The sequence below is a fragment of the Leucoraja erinacea genome, chromosome 16 (assembly GCF_028641065.1).
Source record: "Leucoraja erinacea ecotype New England chromosome 16, Leri_hhj_1, whole genome shotgun sequence".
In the NCBI taxonomy this organism is placed as follows: Eukaryota; Metazoa; Chordata; class Chondrichthyes; order Rajiformes; family Rajidae; genus Leucoraja; species Leucoraja erinaceus.
Window position 1 is genome coordinate 36,310,727 of NC_073392.1, and position 26,829 is coordinate 36,337,555.

The 26,829-nt window shown below is 47.9% G+C and overlaps 1 protein-coding gene across 3 annotated transcripts in view; it reads left to right on the plus strand.

Annotated features, from left to right (window-relative positions):
- Window positions 1-5,160: 5,160 nt before the first annotated feature.
- The window catches only part of ptpdc1a (protein tyrosine phosphatase domain containing 1a), a 154,111-nt gene continuing 132,442 nt past the window's right edge, over window positions 5,161-26,829 (plus strand). The window contains exon 1 of one of the 3 annotated variants that reach the window (XM_055648173.1): window positions 5,161-5,316. The gene's annotated coding sequence lies outside the window, so the exon portion shown is untranslated. The remainder of the gene's footprint in view (window positions 5,317-26,829) is intronic. The other 2 variants (XM_055648174.1, XM_055648172.1) reach the window with 2 other exon arrangements.

The window sequence follows — 26,829 nt, forward strand, 5'->3', positions numbered from 1 at the left end:
ATCGATGGAGCTGAAAAGATGACTCGGACTGTCGTGAGCCCCACCGCAGGGATCGCTTGCCTGGGATCGCTCCCACCGCGGCCTGCGGACTTACCATCAAGGGCTCACAGTCTTGCGAGAGGCTAGTCGGGAGCTCCAACGCCGCAGAAGGTTCGACCAGCCCCGACGTGAGGTTTGATGGCCCGGCGCGGGGGAGCTGACATCCCCCCGATGCGGGAGCTGAACGCCTCGACATGGAAGGCCCGAACGCTGCCCGCTATGGCAGTCATGACTGTCCCGTCAACGGGGGCTCGAGGCCCCCCACCAAGGAAGAACAAAAAGGGAAGGACTTGAACTTTATTTCGCCTTCCATCACAGTGAGGAATGTGTAGGAGTCACTGTGATGGATGATTATGTTAAAATGTGTTTTTTTTAATCTGTTGCTTTTTAAAATTGTATGACTGACCTGGCCAGTGAAATTGCACTAGACCAATTGGTGTATGTTGCAATAAATGAACCTTATGAACCTTACCTTATGAACCTTATGAAAGCCATGCGGTCACAGGGAGAATGTGTATACTGCCTATAGACAGCACCCGTAATCATGATTGATCCTGAGACTTTGGTGTGCGCTACTGAATTGAATAGAGTCCTGCATTACAGAGTTGGCTTGAAATGAACCCTGCCAAACACAACAATTTTGCCTCCCAGTTAGTCTTTGCAAATATATCCTTTAGGGGAATTTAGATGAGAGTCACTTCCCCAATGTAGCCACTTCATGGGCACTAGGCAGTGGTGCTAATACTCTTGCGCACGGAAAGGCCATTCTTGCCATCAGATATGAAACGTCTTGGTGCTTTTTGAATGCTGCAACAGTTTGCCAAACTAAGTTGGAGTACAGATGGGGGGGGAACCTTTCAGTTATCAATAAGATCACTGTAGGAGTTCAAGAATGTTTTATACTGACCTCTGTTTGGTGAACTATGCTGAAAGTTGTATTTCACAAACTTTTCCACCAGTATTAGATGGTACAGCACAGTTTAACCAAATGAAACATTCAATGACAGTGTGGCCAGGTACCTAACAATGCTGCGACACAATTGCAGCACCTTATTTTCACATGTAATGTTTATGCATGGCTTCTTGCAACTATGATCAAAGGTGCCTATATCCCTACGGTGGGATGTAGCAACATTAGATTGGTTGAAGGTACACAAAAAAGCTGAAGAAACTCAGCGGGTGCAGCAGCATCTATGGAGCGAAGGAAATAGGCAACGTTTCGGGCCTTCTTCAGACTTAGATTGGTTGATCTGTCTCCCTAACCCCAACACCTAGAAAATAAAGCATCCTGTCCTGCAAATGCTTTAGGTTAGAGTTACAGTTCATGAGTGGGAATGGGCCAGTCCTGCAATACATACAGCAACACAGGCAGTACGTATCCAATACTTAGGCCAACAGCTCAGAGAGACAATCACTCCAGCATTCCCAGTTTTTGCTTCATCCTGGCTATACTCACTTTGCATTATTTTGATTCTTGAAAGTACATTATCTAAACAATATTCTTGGTTCCTTCATATAATCTGACTATCCTACAACATCTTCAACTCCCCCTCCCTTTCAGAATCCAATCTTTCTGTCCTGAGCCTCCGCCATGGCCAGAGTGAGGCCCAGTGCAAATTGGAGGAGCAGCACCTCATATTTTCCTTGGGTAGTTAGTACACCCCAGCGGTATGAACATTGACTCTCCATTTTCAGGTAGTCCTTGCTTTCTCCCCCCTTCCCCTCCCCCTTCCCAGCTCTCCCACAAGCCTACTGTCTCCGCCTCTTCCTTTCTTTTTCCTGCCCCCCGGACATCAGTCTGAAGAAGGGTCTCGACCTGAAACGTTGCCTATTCCTTCTCTCCATAGATGCTGTCTCACCCGCTGAGTTTCTCCAGCATTTTTGTCTATCTTCGATTTTTCCAGCATCTGCAGTTCTTTCTTAAACATCCTACAACAGCCATTTGTTGTAGAATATATTTTAACCAACATTGGTTCGAACTTGTCACATGTGCTGAGCAATCTTTAGACCAGCAGTGGATTTGAGAAATGGGACACACATACATTTACAAAGAAGTATTAACATGAGTGCTTCCATGGTTTCATGAATTCTCTTATGCTCTATTTTTTTCTGCTGGACTTCCAGAAAAGGTTCTTAATGCATCATACAAATAGGACAGAAGAGAGAGTATATAACATAGTTTGTGCAGGAAGGAACTGCAGATGTTGGTTTAAATCGAAGATAGACACAAAATACTGGAGTAACTCAGCGGGACAGGCAGCATGTCTGGAGAGAAGGAATGAGTGACATTTCAGGTCGAGACCCTTCTTCAGACTGATGTCAGGGGAGTCAAAACATGTGAAACAGGACAAAGGGAAACAGGAGATCAAGGAAAATGCAGAATAGATCATTGTTAGGTGGGAGAAGATACTGTAACAATAAAGCAAACAGAGATAAAATGTAGTCGGAGACAGTAAAGCAGGTCGGAGAAATGGAAGGGGAAGGGGATGGCGAGAGAGAGAAAGGAAGGGTTACTTGAAGTTAGAGAAGTCAATGTTCATACTGCTGGGGTGTAAGCTGCCCACGCAAAATATGAGGTGTTGTCCCTCCAATTTGCGCTGGGCCTCACTCTGACAATGGAGGAGGCCCAGAACAGAAATGTCAGTGTGGGAATGGGAGGGGGAAGTTAAAGACTACCACAGCACCTCCCCTGTCGGCGGGTTTGATTATAATGTCAGGGTTGCTGCAGAGTGAGTGGAGGGATGTACGTTCAGAGGGGGTGAGGTTAGAGTAGGTGAGGGGAGTGGAAAAACTGAGACGGTTGATGTCACACCTGCATTTGGAAATAAAACGATCTAGAGAGGGTAGAGAGCCATCCGGGGCAGTCCAAGAGGAGGCGGACCGGTGGAGACGGGAGAAAGGGTCATCACTAAGTGGTGAGAACTCCTTCCCATTGAAAAAGTCACGGAGGTGACGGAAGAAAGGCGTTATGTCGTGGCGGACCTGGAATTCATTGAGGTGGGGGCAGATGGGAACGAGAGAGAGGTCTCGGCTGAGGACAGACCATTCTGTATCGGAAAGGGGAAGGTCAGGGGGGATGGTGAAGACACAACAAGGGTGGAGGTTGGGGTCCGAGGAGGGCCAGGGAGTGGATAGAGGCCGAGACGAGGTCTGGTGGGGGGGGATGGTGGGTGCTCAGGCAGTTGGGGGGCATGATGACCAGTGCATGGGTGGGGTGTAGCTGGGGGCCGCCGGGTTAAAAGAGGGGAGAAGGGAATAACCAGTGGAACCACCACTGAGATTCCCTGTAGGAGGTGGGGGGGGGGGGGGCAATGGAACCCAGGGTACTTGGGATTCCTGCACCCGCTCAGAACTCATGGACTTCATCAACTTCACCACCAATTTTCATCCTGCACTCAAATTTACTTGGACCATGTCCAACACTTCCCTCCCCTTTCTTGATCTCACAGTCTCCATCACAGGAAATAGACTATTAACTAATTCCTATTACAAACCCATTGACTCCCACAACTATCTCAACCACACTTCTTCCCATTCCTCCGTCTACGCCGTATCTGGACCCAAGATGAGGTGTTCCATACTAGGACATCCGAGATGTCCTCATTCTTTAGGGAACGGGGGTTCTGCTCTCCCATCATAGATTAGGTCCTCACTCGTGTCTCCTCGGTACCCCTTGCCCCACCCTTGCTCCCCCTCGTCCCAACAGAGACAGAGTCCCCCTCATCCTTACCTTTCACCCCATCAGCCATTGCATACAACACATAATCCTCAGAAATTTCCACCACCTCCAATGGGATCCCACCACTAGCCACATTTTCCCATCTCCACCCCTTTCGGCCTTCCTCAGAGACCGTTCCCTCCGCAACTCCCTGGTTAACTCATCCCTTCCCACCCAATCCCTAGGTACCTTCCTCTGCAATCGCAGAAAAAGCAATACCTGTCGCTATACCTACTCCCTCAACTCTGTCCAGGGACCCCGACAGTCCTTTCAGAGGTTCACTTAGGCAGAGGTTCACTTGCTCCTCCTCCAACCTCATCAACCGTATCCATTGTTCAAGATGTCTTATACATCGGCGAGACCAAACGCAGACTGAGCGATCATTTCGCAGAACACCTTCGCTCAGCCCGCCTGAACCTACCTGATCTCGTTGCATCTCCCCTTTTCCTAATCGGCCACCATTCAAATAATAGTCACAGGGGACACACTGGGTTTCCACCTACCCATTGTTTAAAGTTAGGCAGTGATGGTAGCACATCACAAATGGCCCCAATAAGGAAACTTACATGACCACCTCCATGCAACAACCAAACCTACACTTTCCCAATTCATCCACTGTCCCTGCTTAACCCGAGCCATTGCATCGTGACATCTCACTGCTTCCACCTGCCGATGTACCTGCTCCACGACTAATTTCCTCCTCTGTATTGGACCTGCCTAATGCCCCTGTCCCACTTAGGAAACCTGAACGTAAACCTCTGGAGACTTTGCGCCCCACCCAAGGTTTCCGTGCGGTTCCCGGAGGTTGCAGGTGGTTGCCGGAGGTTGCAGGAGGTTGCAGGTAGTGGAAGCAAGTAGGGAGACTGACAAAAACCTCCGGGAATCGCACCAAAACCTTGGGTGCTGCCTGACCTGCTGAGTTACTCCAGCACTTTGTATCCACCTTCAGTGTGAACCATAATCTGCAGCTCCTTCCTACACATACTAAGGTATCATGTCTCCTTGATAATTGTAATAATCAACTCTAACCTCACCTTTAACTGCACAACTTACAGTTGTAATATCATGTCTCCTTGATAATTGTAATAATCAACTCTAGCCTCACCTTTAACCGCACAGTTTTAACCTGTTTAAGAAGGAACTGCAGATGCTGGAAAACCTACTATTTGTCCACCAACTATTAACCTCCTCGGTTCGGCTAGACAATGGTAACTGGGGGATACATTTTAATTAGCACTTTTTGTTAGTGATACATCCTTCCACGGGCATTTGCAGAATGCCGTGGATTATTCAGTGGGAGATGTCTGTTTTGCACATGAACACACATTGCCCAGTGTGGGCAGTGGCACCAGTTGCTGCTGATGGCACTGACTGACTGACTGACCCGGGCGGGTCACGTGGCGGGGCTGCTCGCCGCCCGGTCGCGGCGGGTGGAGGCAGCGGCCGCCATTGTAGCCGGGGATGGCGACGGTGAGGCGGTGTCTGTGTCTGTGTCGATCCGGTGATCACCAGTGGCCGCTGAAGTAACGGAGACTGGAGAAGAGGTGGCAGGGAGGTAGGTAGGCAGGCTGTGTTTGTTGGTGAGGGAGGGAGGCTGTGTTTGTTGGGGGACCTCAATGTCAGGGACGGCGGGCTGCGGATTGTACCGGCAAGGGGCGGCTGGCCTGCGGTCAGGCCCGTCCCGTCCCACCCACCGCTGCTCTGGTGATGTTAACCCTCCTCCTCCTCCTCCTCCTCACCAGCAGGCATATCCGTCCTTTGATTTATCTTTCAAGTGAATTAATCTTGTGATCCACTTCAACGCTTTAACAACCTGATGGTTTACCTGATGTGATCGAGCAATTTTGAATTCCCTATTCATTTTCCAGTCGAAATTGAGTAATATCGCAAACCGTGTCTTTAAATAGACCTTTTATTGTCTCTATTTACCACTCGAGTAAGTGAGACTTTTTTATTCACGGTAATGGGACCCATAATGGTACAATAGATAGTTGTAAATATATCCGTATTGCATGTAGTAATTTAATATTTATAGGGAACGTGAGGAGCTGCTACTGTATTTCTGGAGGATGTTAAAAGGTGCAATATTACATTTCGACGTCTAAAAATAAACTTAATTTCTGTTCATCTGAGATAAAGCTGTGTTCAAGTATCCTGAAATTGATTTTTGATGTGAACATAAGTGTCTGTCATATTGATGAAAGGTGATTTTTACAGATCTTAAAGCAATTGGAAGCTTGTTTGATGCCATGATTCATGACTGTTGACTGATAGAACAGTTAAGTGGCTATTCATTAAAAAGTCACACCATGAAAATTATAGGGTGGAAGAAACATGACATCACAAAGATTCCATCATTCAATAAGGAAAATACGAATTAACATTTTTTCCTAGAGGGAATTAGATGGGGATCAAGGGTAGGAAACTTTTATCACCCACTTAACATCGCCCCTGGAGGGGAGCTTCGACCACCGGCCCTGCAGACTGCGGTGCTTATGGCTGCGACGTGGAGGGAACTTTAAATCTTCGGCCGCCGGCCTGCGGCCTACACCAACTAAAAGCTGGTCTCCGGTGGGGAGGAGCCGACTCTGGACTTACCTGGACTTGTACCTTGTCCTTTTACCATCTGGACGCCCGCAGCAACGGCTGCGGAGGGTTGAGGTCCCGACCACGGGGGGAAATGGAGGAGGACTGGCCAAATTGTGTGCCTTCCACCACAGTGATGAATGCTGTGGTGGATGTTTATGTTAAAAATTTATTGTGTTTTTGTGTGTGCCCTTTATCATTGTATCGCTGCTGACGTATCATTTCACTTGCACTTTTTGTGCAATGTGACAAATAAACCGTTGTATTGTATTGTATTTTGTTTTCCCAACATGAGTTCTTCATATTCTTTGCCCTAGAGTGATACAGTGTGGAAACGGGCCATTCAGCCTAACTTGCCCACACCAACCAACGTGTACCAGCTACACTAGTCCCACCTGCCTGCGTTTGGTCCATATCCCTCCAAACCTGCCCTATCCATTCAAGGAACCAAGCAGCCGTTCCAGGTGCGACAGAGGTTTACCTGCAAGCCCTCCAACTATCCATGTACCTGTCTAACTGTTTCTTAAATGTTGGGATAGTCCCTGCCACATCTACCTCTTCTGGCAGCTTCACCACCCTTTGTGTGGAAAAGGTTACCCCTCAGATTCCTAGTAATTATTTTCCCCTTCACCTTAAAGCTATGTTCTCGGTCCTCGATTCACCAACTCTGGGCATGAGACTGTGCATCTACCCGATCTATTCCTCTCATGATTTTATACACCTCATCCTCCTGCACTCCAAGTAAGAGGGTCGCAGCCTAGTCAACCTCTCCCTATAGCTCAGACCCCCTAGTCCCGGCAACATCCTCATAAATCTGGAAACATCCTCGTATATTTTCCTCATCGTGGCATGGTCTAGTGCCTGGGAATTGCAATGGACAAGGACAATAGAAACTGTGGGAGTGTGTTAGCTTTCTGCATCTAGTCAAATCTTTGGTTTTTATTGTGGTTGTCTCAGAAAAGAAGCAGTCAACAACAATTGCCGATGTTGCCTCTCCAGTGACCACAATGACCCAACTAGCTTGATATTTTTCTATCTCTGGGGAAGATGGAAGTTTTGACCATAATCTTTGCTGTGCTGTGGCATTTGGCATTTGATAGGTCGTAATGCTGTCAATATATTAAAGCTGAGTGTGGACAAAGTAGAAAAATTGTCTGTATTTTCTCCAGAATACTGAAGCATAAAACTGAGAAGAGCTTTTAAAAAGTAGGAGGGCACTTTCCTATGTTTGTTTTATTTTAAAGCTGCAGCAGTGGTGTAAATAATAATGACAACATTGTTAGCATTTCTCTCGGTTCTCCTCTACGCTTCGCTTGTCATTCTTTGTTGTCTGCCACTATGCTACTCCTTTCAGAGGCTGAACTAATGCTATTTTATAGTGATTTGTTATGCTAGCTGGGGAAGAAAAGCTTCAGAATCATTAGTTATGATGACAGTTGCTGACCACACTCCAAGCATTTTTTACTTTAGCAAATCAACTTGGACAAAACAGCCATTGGGAATGCTTGTGTAGCTTCTGCTTGCATGGATTCTGTTGATGAAGGTCTGCCTCTGTAAAATCTGCCACCGTTAAGCAAAGACACAGTTTTAAGCTGAAGCATTATATTTATTTAAAGCAAACATTCTGTAAAGCATGCCATGTTGGTTCTATTCCGTCTTTTTAATTAAAGAGCCACAGACCAACAACGTCATTTGAAATTCTTATGTAGCTGAACATTAGTATCACCTCATATTTCTCTTGGGCACCTTACACCCCAGCACTATGAACATTGACTTATCTAACTTCAAGTAACCCTTGCAATTCTCTCCCTCTCCATCCATCCCCTTTCCCAGTTCTCCGACCAGTCTTGCTGTCTCTGACTACATTTTATCTGATTGCCTTGTTATTACCTTCTCCCAGCTAACAATGATCTATTCTACATTTTTCTTGATCTCTATTCCCTTTGTTCTGTTTTCAAACCTTACACTTCCTTATCTATGTATCTTCCTCTCCCCTGACATCAGTCTGAAGATGGGTCTTGACCCAAAAAGTCACCCATTCTCCAGAGAAGCTGCCTGCCCCACTGAGTTACTCCAGCATACTCCAGAACCGGAAGTGGCGGCGCTGGTGAACGGCTGCGGCTCGCCTGCAGTCCGTTTGTTTTTACATTTTTGTGTTGTTTTTTTCGTTTTGTTTAGCAAGTTTTTGGTTTTAGGTTATGTTTATGTGTGTGGGGGGGGGGGGGGGGTTGAAACAGGGCCTGCTGTCTCTCTTCGGGGGAATGCGACTTTTTTGTCGTATCCCCTTCTCTGCCTCCGTCTGCGCTGAGGCCTAATGGCGGAGCTGGCGACCTCGAGGCTCCGGAGGCAGCCTGTCGGGACTCGCCCTGGGCTCGCTCCTGTGAGGGTGGCCCAGCTCGGGGCTGGAACGGCTCTCCCGTGAGGGGCTGCGACGCTCCCGTGAGGGCGGCCTGGCGCGGGGCTGAGACACTCCCGTCAGGGCGGCCCAGCTCGAGGGTAACGGCGCTCCTGTGGGGGAGGCCTGGCGCGGGGCTGAGACGCTCACGTGAGGGTGACCCGGCTCGGGGCTGGAACGGTGCTCCGGTGGCTTAGGCGGCTTACTGGCGGCGGCGGCCTGAGTCCGGGGTTCGGCCGCGGGCCAGTGGACGACGTCGTCAACAGCTGTGTCCGCTGGACTGGAGGGCGGCAGCTTCGACCACCCCGGGCCGCGGTGTTTGAACCGGCCCGTTCGCGGAGCTCGGTGAGCCGCAGGACTGATTTTACCATCGCCCAGTGGGTATCGCCTCAGCGCAGAGGGAGAAGAGGAGGGAAGAGACTGCAGCCCTAAGATTTTTGCCTCCATCACAGTGAGGAGATGCTTGGTGGACTCACTGTGGTGGATGTTAATTTGTGTTTGCTGTCTGTTCTGTTGTTTATTATTGTATTATTGTATGTATGGCTGCAGGTAACGACATTTCGTTCAGACCGTAAGGTCTGAATGACAAATAAAGGATCTAATCTAATCTAATCTAATTTTGTGTCTATGTTAAATTAGTATAAGTTTGTCTTTCCCCAAGCACCTGCTATCTTTGCATTTCAATTTGAATTGTAACATTTTCCAAAGATGATAGAAATAGATGCATGCAATCTAATGGTTTTCTGAAACAATGAGCTCACAAACTAACCAAGGTTGTGAATAAAACATGACAAGATACTTAAGGGGAATGGAACAGTAGTTCTGGTGAAAAGGGCAGTGGAGAGTGAAGCTCAGATAAATGAGAGGTAAACCAATTGCCAGTCGTCTATAAGCCCCAAACGATGATACAAATGGAGGAGGTGGTAAGAATTAGGAAATTAAAAGCACCTATGGTGGTGGGGAGGGGATCTTTTGTATACGCAGTGTGGGTAAATCAATTTAAAATGTAATAGTTTTAGACGATTAAGACCTGGAGTGTACACCGCGCATTCATGTCTGAAGATACCGAGGACTACAAGAAGACAAGATACGACCTTAGTAAGGCCATTAAAAAGGCCAAAAGGGACTTCTGCTCCAAGCTGGAGGATGAGACGGATGTTCGGCGTCTGGCGGAGCCTGAATGCAATCACCTCCTACAAGGCGAAATCAGGAGGCAGCTCATATGTCAGTGAAACTTCACTCCCTGACGAGCTCAATGCGTTTTACGCACGGTTTGATAGGGAGAACACTGATGTGCCTTCTCAAGCCCCCACTCGTTGTGATGGTATTTCGGTCATGGTCACAGAGGTTGACGTCAGAAAATCCTTCGTCAAGTCAAGTTTATTCGTCACATATGCATACAAATGAAAAGTGGCAATGCTTGCGGATTGTGCAAAAAACTACAAAACAGAATGGAACAGAGTCAGTAATTACATATTTGTGGGAAAAAAAGAAAAAACAGCAATTTAAAAAAGGCACCACACAGCAGTAAATTGGTACAGTAAGTTAGTCCCTGGTGAGATAGGAGTTTACAGTCCTAATGGCCACTGGGATGAAACTCCTTCTCATCCTCTCGGGTGAACCCTCGGAAAGAGCCTGGACCTGATGGCATACCCGGTCGTGTTCTTAAAAACCTGTGCGGACCAACTGGCTTGGGTTTTTACGGACATTTTCAACCTCTCACTTCTGAGGTCTGAGATTCCCACCTGCTTTAAAAGGGCATCAATTATACCCAAGAAGAGCAAGGTGACGTGCCTCAATGACTATCGACCAGTGACACTAACGTCGGTGGTAATAAAGTGCTTTGAGAGGTTGATCATGGCGCAAATCAACTCGTATCTCGAGAAAAACCTGGACCCACTGTAGTTCGCTTGCCGCCACAACAGATCAACGGTGAATGCGATCTCGCTGGCTCTCCACTCCGCTCTGGACAACAAAAACTCATATCAGGCTGTTATTCATTGACTTCAGCTTGGCATTTAACACAATCATCCCCTCCAAACTGGTTAACAAACTCTCAGAACTGGGTCTCTGCACATCCCTCTGCAATTGGATCCTCGACTTCCTCATTCACAGACCACGGTCTGTCCGTATTGGTGGAAATGTGTCAGCCTCGATAACAGCACGGGAGCACCTCAAGGCTGTGTGCTCAGCCACCTGCTGTACTCACTCTATACTCATGACTGCGTAGCAGGTCATAGTGTGAACTCCATCATCAGGTTCGCTGATGACAACATTGTTGTGAATGTATCACGGATGGAGATGAGTCAGAGTATAGAAGTGAGATCAACCAGTTGACCAAATGGTGCCAGCACAATAACCTGGCTCTCAACATCAGCAAAACCAAGGAACTGATTGTGGACTTTGGAAGGGGTAGTATAGGGACCCATAGTCCTGTTTATATCAATGGGTCGATGGTGAAGAGGGTCAAGAGCTTCAAATTCCTGGGCATGCATATCTCAAGATCCCTCCTAGTCCGAGAACACGGATGCAATTATAAAGAAAGCACATCGGCGCCTCTACTTCCTGAGAAGATTATGGAGAGTCGGTATGTCACGGAGGACTCTCAAACTTCTACAGGTGTACAGTAGAGAGCATGCTGACCGGTTGCATTCCACTAGGGGCGCTGCCCTGGCAGCAGCCTCTACCTACAGCCTGTATGTCATTTCTATCTTTTTTATTATTTTTAGTTAGTCTTAAGTCTGTTTTAGGGGGAAACTTTTACTTTTCTATGTGGGGGAGGGGGGCAGGGTAAGGGGGAAACCGTTTCCCAGTCTCTTCCTGGCGGGGACGCGACTATTTCTCTGAGTCGCGTCCTCGCCCCCCACCTCGCGGCCTACCAGCTGGATCGGAGCGGCCTTTCCTGCCGGGGACTGGGATCCGGACCAGGGCTGCTACAACGGCGGCGCAGCGCTGGAGTCAACGGGGAGCGGGCGATGCCTACCTGGGTCGCCGTTTGGACCTCCGGAGCGTTGGGCCGTTGCTCCAACATCGTGGAGCTCTGGTGTGGAGAGCTTCCAACGCGGGCGGCGCTGAACAACACCGAGGAGTCCTGGGGCGCCTTGTAGAGGGCCTACAGCAGCAGTCTCCACCCGGCGCGGCCTGCGGACTTTGGAAGCCGCCGACTCCGGTAGGAGGGGGCCGACTTTGGTGTCCACGCCGCTGAGGACGTCCCGCAGCCCCGACGTCGGACTGGTATCATCCCGGCGAGCGGTCCTGGACATCGGGCCGCCCGTAGCTGCAACTGCGGAGGGCTTGGGGAGACCCTGACCACGGGGAACAGTGGAGGAAGAGACTGACTCTGGTGCCTTCTCACACAGTGGGAAACTTTGATTCTGCTGTGTGGGGATGTTTTGTGTTGAATTCTATAGTGTGTGGAGTCCTGTTTATTTTTATTGTATGGCTGTATGGGAATTCATTTCACTGTGCCACCTGGCACACGTGACAATTACATTTATCTTGTATCTTGTATCATCTTGGCTTGGTTTGGCAACTTGAGCGCCCAGGAGCGTAAAAGACTGCAAAAAGTTGTAAACACCGCCCAGTCCATCATCGGCTCTGACCTCCCCATCATCGAGGAGATCTATCGCAGTCGTTGCCTCAAAATGGCTGCTTGCATCATCAAAGACCCATACCATCCTGGCCACTTACTCATCTTCCTGTTGCCCTCAGGTAGAAGGTACAGGAGCCTGAAATCTGCAACATCCAGGTTCAGGAAAAGCTGCTTCCCCATCAGGCTATTAAACTCCTCAAACAAAACTCTGATCGTTAATAGCCCTTTGCACTTTATCGTGTGTGTGCGTCTGTCTCTGTCTCTGTCTCTGTCTCTCTATTTATGCCTCCTATATTCTGTTGTGCTGAAGCTAAGCAAGAATGATATGGTCCTATCTGGAACACATTACAATAAGCTCTCTTGAGTCGTCTTCGATAAGTATGTTGAGTAACCCTCTGGTGAAGTGGCTCTTTAAATCTAGTATTGTGCAGATTTAAATGAAGATCGAAAGTCACTTAAATTCAAAACAAAGGAAATTGGAAAGGTATAAGGTGTCAGATGGCTATGGTACATTGGGAACTATGTTAAAATGTGTGATGTTAGGCAGGCAACTGTTAACAAATTAAAAAAAGAATAGTTGACAGCAAATATCTCAATGCATTTAAAATTCCCAAGGAGGAAAAATAGGCAAATAATGCCAGATAAGTATTATTAAATCAAAGGAAAAGGCATGTAGTGATGCCAAGAAGAGCAGTAAGCTGGAAGATTGAGACAATGGTGGTATTTGGTAACGGTGGAATAAACAATGATAATGTAGAGTTGAGAAAAATCATCTAGTGAGAAACATACATACTGTAAAAGCTTCTATAGATATGAACAGAAAAGATTACTAGCATGCAAAGTGGATCCCTGGTACACTGAGACTGGAGAACTATACTGTAGACCTTTGAGATACAGCGCAGAAACAAGCTCTTTGGCCCACTGAGTCTGCGCCGCCAAGCGATTGCACAAGCACTATCCTTCACAATAGGGACAATTTACAATTTTACCAAAGCAAATTAACCTACAAACCTGTACGTCTGGAGTGTGCGAGGAAACTGGAGCATCTGGAGAAACGCATATGGTCATCTGGAGAACGTACAACCTCCGTGCAGACAGCACGCGTAGTCAGGTTCAAACCCGGATATCTGGGACCTTAAGGCAGCAACTCCTATCACTGCGCCGCCCTATTGTATCATCAAAGGTTGTATTATCAAGTTATAGTCTCAAAGTTAGAAATGGAGGGGGAAGGGGTAAAATGGAAATATTCCTCTTGGAACAATAAAGAACAGTAGGTCGAGAGTGAATGAATTGCAAAAAAAAAATAATAGTGTTTTAAGCTGGAGGAACAGATTCAGATTCAACTTTAATTGTCATTGTCAGTGTTCAGTACAGAGACAACGAAATGCAGATAGCATCTCCCTGGAGAGCGACATAGAATATGATTTCAATAAATAAATCTATTTACATGCATACAGCCATAGTGTTTTTTCCTGTGGGAGGAGTGTCCGGGGGGGGGGGGGAGGGTGATTGGCAGTCACCGAGGTACATTGTTGAGTAGTGTGACAGCCGCAGGGAAGAAGCTGTTCCTGGACCTGCTGGTCCGGCAACGGAGAGACCTGTAGCGCCTCCCGGATGGTAGGAGGGTAAACAGTCCATGGTTGGGGTGAGAGCAGTCCTTGGCGAAGCTGAGCGCCCTCCGCAGACAGCGCTTGCTTTGGGCAGACTCAATGGAGGGGAGTGAGGAACCGGTGATGCGTTGGGCAATATTCACCACCCTCTGCAGTGCTTTCCGGTCGGAGGCAGAGCAGTTGCCATACCATACTGTGATACAGTTGGTAAGGATGCTCTCGATGGTGCAGTGGTAGAAGTTCACCAGGCTCTGAGGAGACAGATGGACCTTCTTCAGTCTCCTCAGGAAGAAGAGACGCTGGTGAGCCTTCTTGACCCGAGTTGAGATATTGTGGGTCCAAGAGAGGTCATCGGAGATGTTGACCCCCAGGAACCTGAAGCTGGAAACGCGTTCCACCTCTGTCCCGTTGATGTGGATGGGGGTGTGCGTGCTTCCCCTAGACTTTCTGAAGTCTACAGTGAGCTCCTTGGTCTTCTTGGAGTTAAGGGCCAGGTTGTTGTCAGCGCACTATGCTGCTAGGAGCTGGACCTCCTCCCTATAGGCCGACTCATCGTTGTTGCTGATGAGGCCAATCACCGTTTTATCATCTGCATACTTGATGGTGTTAGTACCATGTACAGGTGTGCAGTCGTAGGTGAAGAGGGAGTAGAGGAGGGGGCTCAGCACACAGCCCTGTGGAACGCCAGTGTTCAAGGTGAGGGTTGAAGAGGTGTGCTTGTCTAACCTAACAGACTGGGGTCTGTTGGTTAGAAAGTACAGTATCCAGTTGCAGAGGGAGGGGTCGATGCCCAGGTTACCAAGTTTGGTGATCAGTTTAGAGGGTATAATGGTGTTGAATGCTGAGCTGTAATCGATGAACAGCATTCTTACGTAAGTGTCTCTGTTGTCGAGGTGGGAGAGGGCGGAATGAAGTGCCGTTGAGATGGCATCCTCTGTACTCCTGTTCTTGCGGTAGGCAAACTGATAGGGATCCAATATGGGGGGTAGGCAGCCTTTGAGGTGTGCTAGGACCAGCCTCTCGAAGCACTTGGTGATGATGGGAGTAAGTGCAACTGGGCGGAAGTCGTTGAGGCTTGCCGCAGTGGAGTGTTTTGGCACCGGCACGATGGAGATGGTTTTAAGGCACGTGGGGACAACTGCTTGGGCAAGTGACAGGTTGAAGATGTCAGTCCAGTCGTCTGTCAGCTGCGCAGCACAGACCCAGAGGACGTGCCCGGGGATGCCGTCAGGGCCAGCAGCCTTACGTGCATTAGTCCTACTCAGTGCCACGTACACGTCGTAGGGGGTGAATGTGAGGGGTTGGTGATCAGCAGGGGGCACACCCTTGATGGCTGTCTCTAGATTGTCCTTGTCGAAGCGGCCATAGAAGTGGTTAAGCTCCTCAAGGAAGGAGGCGTCGCTGGATGTGGGGGTGGTGTTGGTGGGTCTATAGTCCGTGAAGGCCTGAATGCCTTGCCACATGCGTCGGGGGTCGGAGTTGTTGTTGAAGTGCTCCTCAATCCTGAGCTTATGGCAGTGCTTGGCCTTCTTGATGCCCCTCTTCAGGTTAGCCCTGGATGAACTGTAGGCTCGAGCATTGCCTGACCTGAAAGCGGTGTCCCGTGCTTTCAGCAGTAGCCTGACCTCTCTGTTCATCCATGGCTTCTGATTCGGGAATATGGTCACCCGTTTGAGGGAGGTGACACTATTGATGGTGGAGTTTATAAAGTCCGGAACAGAGGATGTGTAGGAATCAATGTCCGTGTGGGAGTCAAGGGTGGCCTGGGCTGCAAACGCCTTCCAGTTAGTGTTTCCAAAACACTGCTGAAGTGTCGAGTCCGCTTCCTCTGACCAGACTTTAACTGTCCTCACAGTGCGTTTAACAGTGCGGAGGCTGCTGCTGCGGGTCTGCGGACGGCGGCACCGGGAGCCCGCGGATCCCTGGAGGGAGACCGCTTTTCGGGGCTCCTGCAACGGCGACTTCTCCCGCCCGAGTTGCGGGGTCGAAGAGCTCCTGGAGCGGGGCCTAACACCACTGCCCCGCGCGGCTTGGAATGGCCGCGGGTCTTTAACACCAAGACCCGGTGTGCGACCTCGCACCACCCGGCGTGGCTTTAATGGCCGCGGGACAATCGCCATCGCCAGCCGGGGACTTTGACTCTGACATCGGGGGGGGGGGGAGAGTGCAGTGGAGAGATAAGTTTTTTTGGCCTTCCATCACAGCTATGTGATGGATGTTTATGTAAAATGTAATTATGTTGTGTCTGGGGTCTATTTGTGTGTAATGTATGGTTGCAGAAACGGCATTTCATTTGGACCTCCAGGGGTCCAAATGACAATTAAATAGACTATTAAATAGACTATTGACCTGTCTGATGAGTGCGGAGTACTTACGGAGCAGGAACAATGAGAGATGATCAGACTGACCAAGGTGGGGGAGGGGGACGGTTTTGCAAGCTTCAGCCATGTTAGTGTAGACACTCCCTTGTCAATTCTTCCCTTCCCTCTCGTACCACCCCCTCCCCGGGCACTTTCCCTTGCAACCGCAAGAGATGCAACACTTGTCCCTTTACCTCCCCCCTCGACTCCGTTCAAGGACCCAAGCAATCGTTCCAGGTGCGACAGAGGTTTACCTGCATCTCTTCCAACCTCATTTATTGCGTCCGCTGCTCTAGATGTCAGCAGATCTATATCGGTGAGACCAAGCGGAGGTCCGCAATAACCAAGCTGACCTCCCGATGGCTCAGCACTTCAACTCCCCTTCCCACTCCGTCTCCGACCTCTCTGTCCTGGGTCTCCTCCATGGCCACAGTGAGCAGCACCGGAAATTGGAGGAACAGCACCTCATATTCCGTTTGGGGAGTCTGGGGCATGAACATCGAATTCTCCCAATTTTGTTAGTCCTTGCTGTCTCCTCCCCTTCCTCAGTCCCCCTGCTGTCTCCTCCCATCCCCCAGCCTTCGGGCTTCTCCTCCTTTTTCCTTTCTTGTCCCCGCCCACCCCCGCCCCCGATTAGTCTGAAGAAGGGTTTCGGCCCGAAACGTTGCCTATTTCCTTCGCTCCATAGATGCTGCTGCACCCGCTGAGTTTCTCCAGCTTTTTTGTGTAACCTTCGATTCTCCAACATCTGCAGTTCCTTCTTAAAAACTTAGTGTAGACTTTGTCCAGTGTCTTGTCTACTCTAGTGGCAAAGGAGACATGTTGGTGGAATTTGGGGAGTACAGACTTCAGGTTGGAGTGATTGAAGCCACCCGCAACAATGAAGGCTGCCTCGGGGTTGTGAGTCTGTTGTTTGCTAATGGCAGTATGCAGCTCTTTCATTGCAAGCTTGGCATTAGCCTCAGAAGGGATATAGGCTGCAGTCACAACAGTGGAGGTAAATTCTCTGGGCAGATAGAACAGTCTGCATCTCGATGATGGTGGAGTCAGTGCACCATGCTTTATTTACATAAATGCACAGACCTCCACCTCTGGTCTGTTGTCCTGTCCGCTCTGAGTAAATGACGCCGGATGGCGCTATCAGGAACGTCGATGTTGAGCCAAGTTTCCATGAAGATCAGGATGTTGCAGTCTTTGGTCCAGTTGTGGGAGGTGATCCTTAGTCGGAGTTCGTCCATTTTGTTTGCCAGTGAGCGCACGTTGGCGAGGAAAAGGCTAGGAATCGCTAGCCTGTGTGGGGCTAGCTCTAACCTGGCCTTTAACCCACCTCTGCGTCCCCTGCGGTGTTTTCGTACTCGTCGCCGTCTTTTGGTGCTTCCGGTCGGCCGAGCTGGCTTGGTGCGCGCTGGTGTTCTGCCGCTCTGTTGCTCAGCGCCTCCATGGCTCCAGTGGCGGTCTCCACCCCCGCGGCTCCACAGGCGCTTGGAAAGAATTCACCTGAGCAAAGGCAATAAGATAGAGAAAGCAGCATTCACGTGGATTTCTAAACATGATATGATGTTTACCCTGGACTAAGGATTAGCTAATGGACAGCCAACAATGGGAATAATTGTGTTATATTGGTCATTGCGGCCTGTGACCAGTTACTGTCACCAGGATCAGTTCTGAATCCCTAGCTGGTCATAAGCTGTATTAAAGATGTGGATGCAGGGATCAAGGGTAATTTATCCAATATTGCTAATGACACAAAGCTACATGGCAGTAGGGGCTACTATACGGGTTGGCTATGTGAATGGGTGAGGAAATGACAGATGGTGTATATGAAGTGATATAAAATGTGAGGTTATTTACTTTGGCAAAAAATGTAGAAAAGCAGGTTTTTGAATGGTTATTGAAAAGCACTGTTTTTCAGAGGTGCTTTAGCACGCAAAGCAATAAAAATTACAACTAGGTACATTAAAAAATGCAAGCAGTATGTTGGATTTTAATGAAAGAAACAATTCACAACTAGGCATTTTCTAGAATTATTTTTTGTAACAAATTTCAAATTCTGCCTTCTGACATCAATTGTCTTCCATTGTTTTGTGGAGAGTTGTTTATTTCTATATATCACATCAACAATTACATCACATATATACACATCAATAATTACACAATGTGGAAGAAATGTACATTTTAAGGGTCTTTTGTTTCATCTGAAGTTTCATATTTGTGTACTTATAAGGAAGGCTGATTATTTTTTCCCTTGCATTCATTTGTCTTCCTTTTTTAACTTTTTATTGTGATCTAACGTCATAGTTCTATAACTGAATGCTTGGAAATTTGTATCAAATATAATGATTAAATAGGCAAAAAGAGTACCACATTTTGTTACAAGGTACTTGTACGATTTCATTGTGCTATTGAATCCCAAATTGATCACATTATATTTAATTATATCTTTTATCTCAGGGAATTCTTTAATACAAATATAAGGATTCTACCAAATGCCAATTTGTAAATTTGAACTTAATTTCCTTCTTCTAGCAATAAAAAAAAACTAGAGTCAAGAGTGATGGTCACCAAGCTATCAAATTTTCAAAAATGCTTCTGGCTCACAATGTCCTCCTCTGAAAAGGAAAGATGACTGTCCTTTGGTATTGCCTATATGTGACTTGAACCATATAGTGATGCAGTTTATTTTGGCACGTTGGGTCATTAGTTAGCAAGTTAGCGCTGTCAAAGAACAAAGTGTAATAAAAACTTGCATTGGATTTGAAAATGAGGAATTTGAAGTCCAGTTGATCTTTCAGATTCTTCCTCAATAACCTCTAGAGTTGTATGGCAAGGATAAGGGTATTGTCACAAGTTCACAAGTTATAGGAGTAGAATTAGGCCGTCGGCCCATCGATCATGGCTGATCTCTGCCTCCTAATCCCATTTTCCTGCCTTCTCCCCACAACCCTTGACACTCATTCTAATCAAGAATTTGTCTATTTGCCTTAAAAATATCCACTGACGACCTCCATAGCCCTCTCTGGCAATGAGTTCCACAGATTAACTACCTTGTAACTAAAGAAGGTGCTCCTCACCTCCTTTCTAAAAGAGCGCCCTTTAATTCTGAGGCTATGACATCTGTCCGAAACTCTCCCAATGGAAATCAGTGGAAACATCCACATCCACTCTATATCTATGCCTTTCATTATTCTGTAAAGAGTACTCTGTACAGAGTGCTTAAATTGAACCCCGATAATTTTGTGATATGATGTTTTGTAAGTTACCAGGTGAATGCTGAAGGATGTAACTCTTTTATAAATCATAGATGTTGATGGTGAACTGTACAATGTGAAGCATTTCCATGATATTGGGAAAACTCTCAGGACACTTTGTCTGTGAAACTGTGGTCAACGTCCATATCTGCGCTGATGGGTAGTAGGTATTGTTTGTGTCTGTTAAGTGCCAAATAGTGACTGTTTTCAATGTAAAAAAATCTCAGCAGTAGTCATGTGCTTTTTAACATTTTTGTCAATTTACCTAGTTTTGTAGGTTGATGTGTCCCTGTAAATTACCCCATGTGTGGTAAAGAGGCAAAAATTAGAAGCAAGAGGGTATCTATGGAATGAATAGTTCCTCCTGGGGACCGGCAGGTTAATCTATGCATGATGCCAGGGTATATGACCAAGATTCAAAATGAATTTGTTTTGTTAGTGATCATCAGGTAGAAGAGCATGGAGGCTTGAGAATGAAGGGAACAAGTGAGCTGCCCGCGGTAGCTGTTGCCTTTCCGCACGCCGCTGGAAGAACTAACACCTCTACTCCCCGGGTCGTCGCTGCCTCCTCGACCCCGCTACTCGGCGGCGGTCGGCTAGGATTCTGGAGCATCGCTGATGCCTCACATCAGCTCCTGATCCCCTGCCGCCTGTCCGGATAATGTGACCGACGTTGGCTGAGCTGAAGATGGGATCCGATCACTCCCTCAAAATGCCGGTGTACGACGAGGATGTTAAGAACACTCAGTTCACTCGACGCAAGCTTTAAGTCATTTGTTCCTTGCGCCCGCGGAAAGCCCCGCTCCCATCAATCCCAACCACGGCACATAAGTCTAATGTGTAGGAAGTCTGAAGGAGGGTCTTCTATCCAGAGGTCCGCGGATGGGAGGGTCAGCCCAGGCCCACAGCCAGCGCGGAGGGTAGGCGCCAGCCCCAGCTCGACTCTGCCTGTCCCGCCGGCGAGACGGGCGGGGTTGAGCTGGAGTTGGTGCTTCTTTTCTGTGCCACATGTTGGCCTGGGCTGCCGCTGTGACGGACCAGCGAGGACAGACAGAGCCGAGCTAGAGCCAGCGTCCACGCTCCCGTCCTGCTCCCGCCGGCCCAGGGCCGATCCAGATGTCCCAGGACGGGACAAGAGGGGACGGGTACGGCCCAGCGGCAGCTGTTTAGGGACGAGACGCAGGTCTGCACCGATGCAGCGGCACGGCCGCCGAGAATGTTTATCCCGAGCGACCCATGACCTGTGCATGCGCAGTCAGAATACCGAATTCGCTTATCATGGTGATGCTCGATTGACAGATTTTCCAGATTATTAAAAGTTATACCCTGTTAATACACCGTCACAATTGTAATTAACGTTTTTGGATTTTACACATAACGGGTTGTACCTGAGCCTTTCTGCATTATCTGTTTTTACTGGATTAACAGAGGTAATAATAATAATAATAATGGATGGGATTTATATAGCGCCTTTCTAGATACTCAAGGCGCTTTACATCGCATTATTCATTCACTCCTCAGCCACACTCGGTGGTGGTGAGCTACTTCTGTAGTCACAGCTGCCCTGGGGCAGACTGACAGAAGCGTGGCTGCTAATTTGCGCCTACGGCCCCTCCGACCACCACCAATCACTCACACAAATTCACACACAGGCAAAGGTGGGTGAAGTGTCTTGCCCAAGGACACAACGACAGTATGCACTCCAAGCGGGATTCGAACCGGCCACCTTCCGGTCGCCAGCCGAACACTTAGCCCATTGTGCCATCTGTCGGCTGAGGTAACATGATAGTGAAAGGACAATACCCCCCTGGCCTGCTAATGACACCCCTCCCGTGTCTCTAAAGCAGAAACCTAAATAAAACTAATATAAAATCTAAACTGAATGTAAATGTGATGACCCATCCCCGGCTCCCATCTCCCCCAGTTGTTTAGAGCCTCAGCTTCCAACCTCACTCCCGACTAGCAAGGTGGACCAGTTAGCCCTTCTTCATCCACTGAAAGGACACCAAATGCTGGAGTAACTTAGCGGGTCAGGATCTCTGGAGAACACGGATAGGTGACATCGGGACCCTTCCTCGGACTGATTCATTTGCCCGAGTTACTCAAGCACTTTGTGTTTCAGTGTGCCCCTTGTCACCGTGAGGATCTCTTCGACTAACAATGCCATCTGTGGCCGCTCAGGGTTTTACAACTGTGTTCTCGTAATCTTGTCCGGAATCTTGTTCAGTTGCCCGAAAATCGGTGTTTAACCTGCATTATAATAAATTCTCCAGGTAACTTAGTGAGTTGAGAGAAAAAACGTGGCAATTATCACTCGATTAACCAGAAACGGAACCACTGAGATTTTGTATAGTGAAATAATGGATTATTGCATGCCAACTGTATCTCAATATGTGCTTGGACCAGAAGAATGGATTTGAAATATTAGAGTTTAGCTAAGGGTGACAAACTGCAGGGACAAGTTCCTCTAAAATGGCAATACAGGTGCACAACCTTTTATCCGAAAGCCTTGGGACCAGACACTTGTCGGATTTCGGACATTTTCGGATTTCCGAATGGAGGATTTTTAGCGTAGATTAGGTAGGTAGCGCGGGCGGCTTGAAAAGTCTGGAGCCGCTGCCTCCTCCCCGGAGACCGGGGAATCATTGTAAATCACTGCATAAATGTTAGTCAGTTAGTTTGGAGGGATTTTATGTGGTGGTGGTGGGGTGGGGTGAAGGGGGAAACTTTAATTCTTAGTCCCCTACCTGGTCGGCGACTCCCAACATCGCGGAGCTGGGGGCTCCGTCCGGCCGCGGACGGTGTCGGTTGGAGCTCCGACCCCAGCAACTCTGCCCCTGGCTGCGAGGCGCTCCAAATCTAGCGCCGCCCGCGGCCGGACGCCCGCAGCCTCAGCTCCGCGAATGTTGTGAGTCGGCGGCCACAGCGCTCCAGAGCTTACCGCACGGCGACCCGGTAAGGCATTGCCTGCTCCCCGCTGGTATCCCAGCGCTGCGACGCCGCCGACTCCCAACATTCGCGGAGCTGGGGCTGCGGGCGTCCGGCCGCGGGCGGCGCTGGATTTGGAGCGTCGTGCAGCCAGGGGTAGAGTTGCCGGGGTCGGAGCTACAACCGCCGCCGCCTGCAGCCGGACGCCCGCAGCCCCAGCTGGGAGTTGGCGGCCACAGCGCTGCGGAGCTTACTGCACAGTGACCCGGTAAGGCATTGACCGCTCCCCGCCTCTCCGACCAGGTAGGGGACTAAGAATTAAAGTTTACCCCTTCACATAAAAGCCCTCCAAACTAACTGACTAACATTTAAGCAATGATTTACAGATGTTTCTCCAGGTAACTTAGTGAGTTGAGAGAAAAAACGTGGCAATTATCACTCGATTAACCAGAAACGGAACCACTGAGATTTTGTATAGTGAAATAATGGATTATTGCATGCCAACTGTATCTCAATATGTGCTTGGACCAGAAGAATGGATATGAAATATTAGAGTTTAGCTCAGAGTGACAAACTGCAGGGACAAGTTCCTCTAAAATGGCAATACAGGTGCACAACCTTTTATCCGAAAGCCTTGGGACCAGACACTTGTCGGATTTCGGACATTTTCGGATTTCCGAATGGAGGATTTTTAGCGTAGATTAGGTAGGTAGCGCGGGCGGCTTGAAAAGTCTGGAGCCGCTGCCTCCTCCCCGGAGACCGGGGAATCATTGTAAATCACTGCATAAATGTTAGTCAGTTAGTTTGGAGGGATTTTATGTGGTGGTGGTGGGGTGGGGTGAAGGGGGAAACTTTAATTCTTAGTCCCCTACCTGGTCGGCGACTCCCAACATCGCGGAGCTGGGGGCTCCGTCCGGCCGCGGGCGGTGCCGGTTGGAGCTCCGACCCCAGCAACTCTGCCCCTGGCTGCGAGGCGCTCCAAATCTAGCGCCGCCCGCGGCCGGACGCCCGCAGCCCCAGCTCCGCGAATGTTGTGAGTCGGCGGCCACAGCGCTCCAGAGCTTACCGCACGGCGACCCGGTAAGGCATTGCCCGCTCCCCGCTGGTATCCCAGCGCTGCGACGCCGCCGACTCCCAACATTCGCGGAGCTGGGGCTGCGGGCGTCCGGCCGCGGGCGGCGCTGGATTTGGAGCGTCGTGCAGCCAGGGGTAGAGTTGCCGGGGTCGGAGCTACAACCGCCGCCGCCCGCGGCCGGACGCCCGCAGCCCCAGCTGGGAGTTGGCGGCCACAGCGCTGCGGAGCTTACTGCACAGTGACCCGGTAAGGCATTGACCGCTCCCCGCCTCTCCGACCAGGTAGGGGACTAAGAATTAAAGTTTACCCCTTCACATAAAAGCCCTCCAAACTAACTGACTAACATTTAAGCAATGATTTACAGATGTTTAAGTGTCTCCCTGGTCTCTGGGGAGGAGGCAGCCGCTACAGTAGTACAGACCTGGGTTGACCGTGGGTCGTTTCGGGTCAAGTTTGGCGCCAAACGCGAGCTTTGGTGTGCAGACGACATCCTGGAAAAAATGGCCGGTTTTCGGAGTTTTTCGGTTTCCGGTACTCCGGATAAAAGGTTGTGCACCTGTAATAGTTTAATATGACAGGTTGGTGAAAAATATTGGAGACAATCTGAGCAATAGAGTACAATTTGTGTTTTAAGTAAATAGACTGTTAAACACTTTGTCCTCAAAATGTCCAAGCCTACAAAGTAGTTTAGTCACTGTTATAATACACTGAAAGATTCTTGTCTTTCAGAAGAGGCTTTTAACAACTCCTCGAGTGGAAATAAAGGATGCTATGCTATTCAAAGGAAAAAAAACACTGAAGTTCTTTTGATCTCCTGGTCAGCATTTCCTTCTCCATCAACATCAACAAAATGTTTTTTCAGTTATGCTGTTCGTTTGCTGTTCGTGGATTTTTGCCCCTATTTCCATATACTCTGAATAATGCATTCAAATAATCACTTCGGAGCAGATTGTAAATACAAATTCAATCTTTTTTCTAATCTGCTTTTTAAGTTCATGTGCATTTGTTCAGCAATTGAGCCAGGAATATTGTTCCATATAAAATTTGTTGCAATTTCATGTAAAATCTCAGTGCTTGATTTATTTACACATGAAACATTCATCACATTGTATAAATGATGCATATCCGTTAGGAAAATGCTCAATTTGTAAACTGTGTCTTTCATTTATTTCTGAGCAACCCTACCATAACCTGTGTTAATATTCCTAAAGTTTGCATTTGAAAGTTTGATGTTAATAATTTATACAAAACTATTATTGTCTGGTGTAATAAATGTTCCTTAATTGTGGCGTAAAGCAGTAGAAACTGTCACCAATCTGTATGAAGTTGAAGCTTGTTGAACCTAAAAGTTGTAAAAGGCTTTCTTTGTTAGATTTTACAGGAATAAATGAGTGTTTCCACTAATGTATCAGACTGTTTCAAGTATTTAATTAATAGCACCATTCGCAATGAGTTTTAACATATTGCTATTTTTGCACTTGGAGATCATGAACCAATTTAAATGTCCTTTGAAATACTTCTGTCCACATGTCAGTAAGCAATGTATGATTACAAATGGAATACATTTTGACCCATGTTCTGAATTTGCACCACCTTATTCTCAGCTTGCATTTGATAGTTTTTTTTTAATCATATGTCCTTTGTTCTGAACTCATGTTAGAAGTGAGCGGCCAGTTTTCCTATTATAGGGAGGATGGCGCAATTAGAATTTTGATAGTAGAAATATCTTTACATTTGTTGGAGGGAAAAATATACTAGCTGAGTAAATGTTGGATATTTTAATTCTGACTAATTCTCATAAAATATTAGCAGTTTGGAGTTCCCTGGATCAAGTTTTGTCACTTAGAATAAAGAATCCAAGTGCAAAGCTGCTGGAAATCAAAAATGGAAATAGGACTTGCTGGAAATACTCAGCGGGTCAGGCAACATCTGTGGAGAAAATTGGAGGACACCTGGAGCCTCCAGCCTACCCACCATTCAATATGATCAAAGCTAGTTCTCCACAGTCCTCAATTCACTGATCTTTCAAAAAATTATCTACCTTCATCTTAATACTGCTAAGGGTCTAGTCCCCACAACTATCTGGGGTGAGAATTCCAAACATTGATCGTCCTCTGCTAAGAGAAATTTTGATGCACCTTCCTTTTAAATGACTGACCCCATATCCCATATCCTTTTGTTTGAGCAAACAAATCAGGTGGGATGGAGTATTAAAATGTTAATTAAACACTGAAAACATGTCTACTGAACTGTGTGGTTTTATTGACCTGTCACTGCCCTTAATGTGGTTTGAAAATGGTTTGAAAATGCAAAAGTGTGTTTTGGTTTGAAAGTGCTGAAGCTGTGTTGCCTTTGGTTTGAAATTGCTAAAGTTGCCTTTGGTTTGAAAGTCCTTAAGCTGCCTCGCCTTTGGTTAGAAAGTCCTTAAGCTGCCTCACCTTTGGTTTGAAAGTGCTAAAGCTGCCTCGCCTTTGGTTTGAAAGTGCGAATGCTGCCTTGCCTTTGGTTTGAAAGTGCTAAAGCTGCCTTGCCTTTGGTTTGAAAGTGCTAAAGCTGCCTTGCCTAATTAAAGCTGCCTTCTATATAATTAAAAATCTAACCTTGACCACTTCCTGTTTGCGCTTTATATTGATTTTAGAAAAAACGCTACCACGTACGGCTGTGATTTTTGGCCATCTTACTCAGAGTCCCCCTCAGGTGCCGAGGATTTTTCCCATCGAAGATAAAAGAGTTTTTAATGTTTACCATGCCCCATCTCGTGGGAGGGACTATAAAACCCGGAATTGTGCACGTGGCTCAGTCTCTGCAAGATGGGGTCACGACTCGCTGTCTTTAGTGGTCTTGCACCCTGCTTGAAATGGTATGAAACTGCACTTGAATTTGGTGGCCTAGCACCCTGCTTGAAGTAGTATGAACCTGCACTTGAATTTAGTGGCTTTGCACCTACTTGAAATGGAATTTCAAGGAATAGCCGAGAGTCAACTGCGAGCCCACCAGCTGTGAGTGAGCTGCCAGCACAACAGGCTTGAGTGACTGAGCTGCCAGCCCAAGAATCCATTCGGCCCACATGTCCATACTTGCCTTCTGGAAACCAGTCGCTTCAGCGCACAACACCCATACTAGCGCTCCAGAACCCCCCCCCCCCCCCCCCCCCACTGGACTCTAATATTGGAATTAGTGGAGAGGTGGAATATTGCATTGGGGGACTTGCACTCCTGTGTGATGTTGGGACCCAATGGATCCCACTTAGTCTAGTTCTTTAAAATACTCTTGACTAA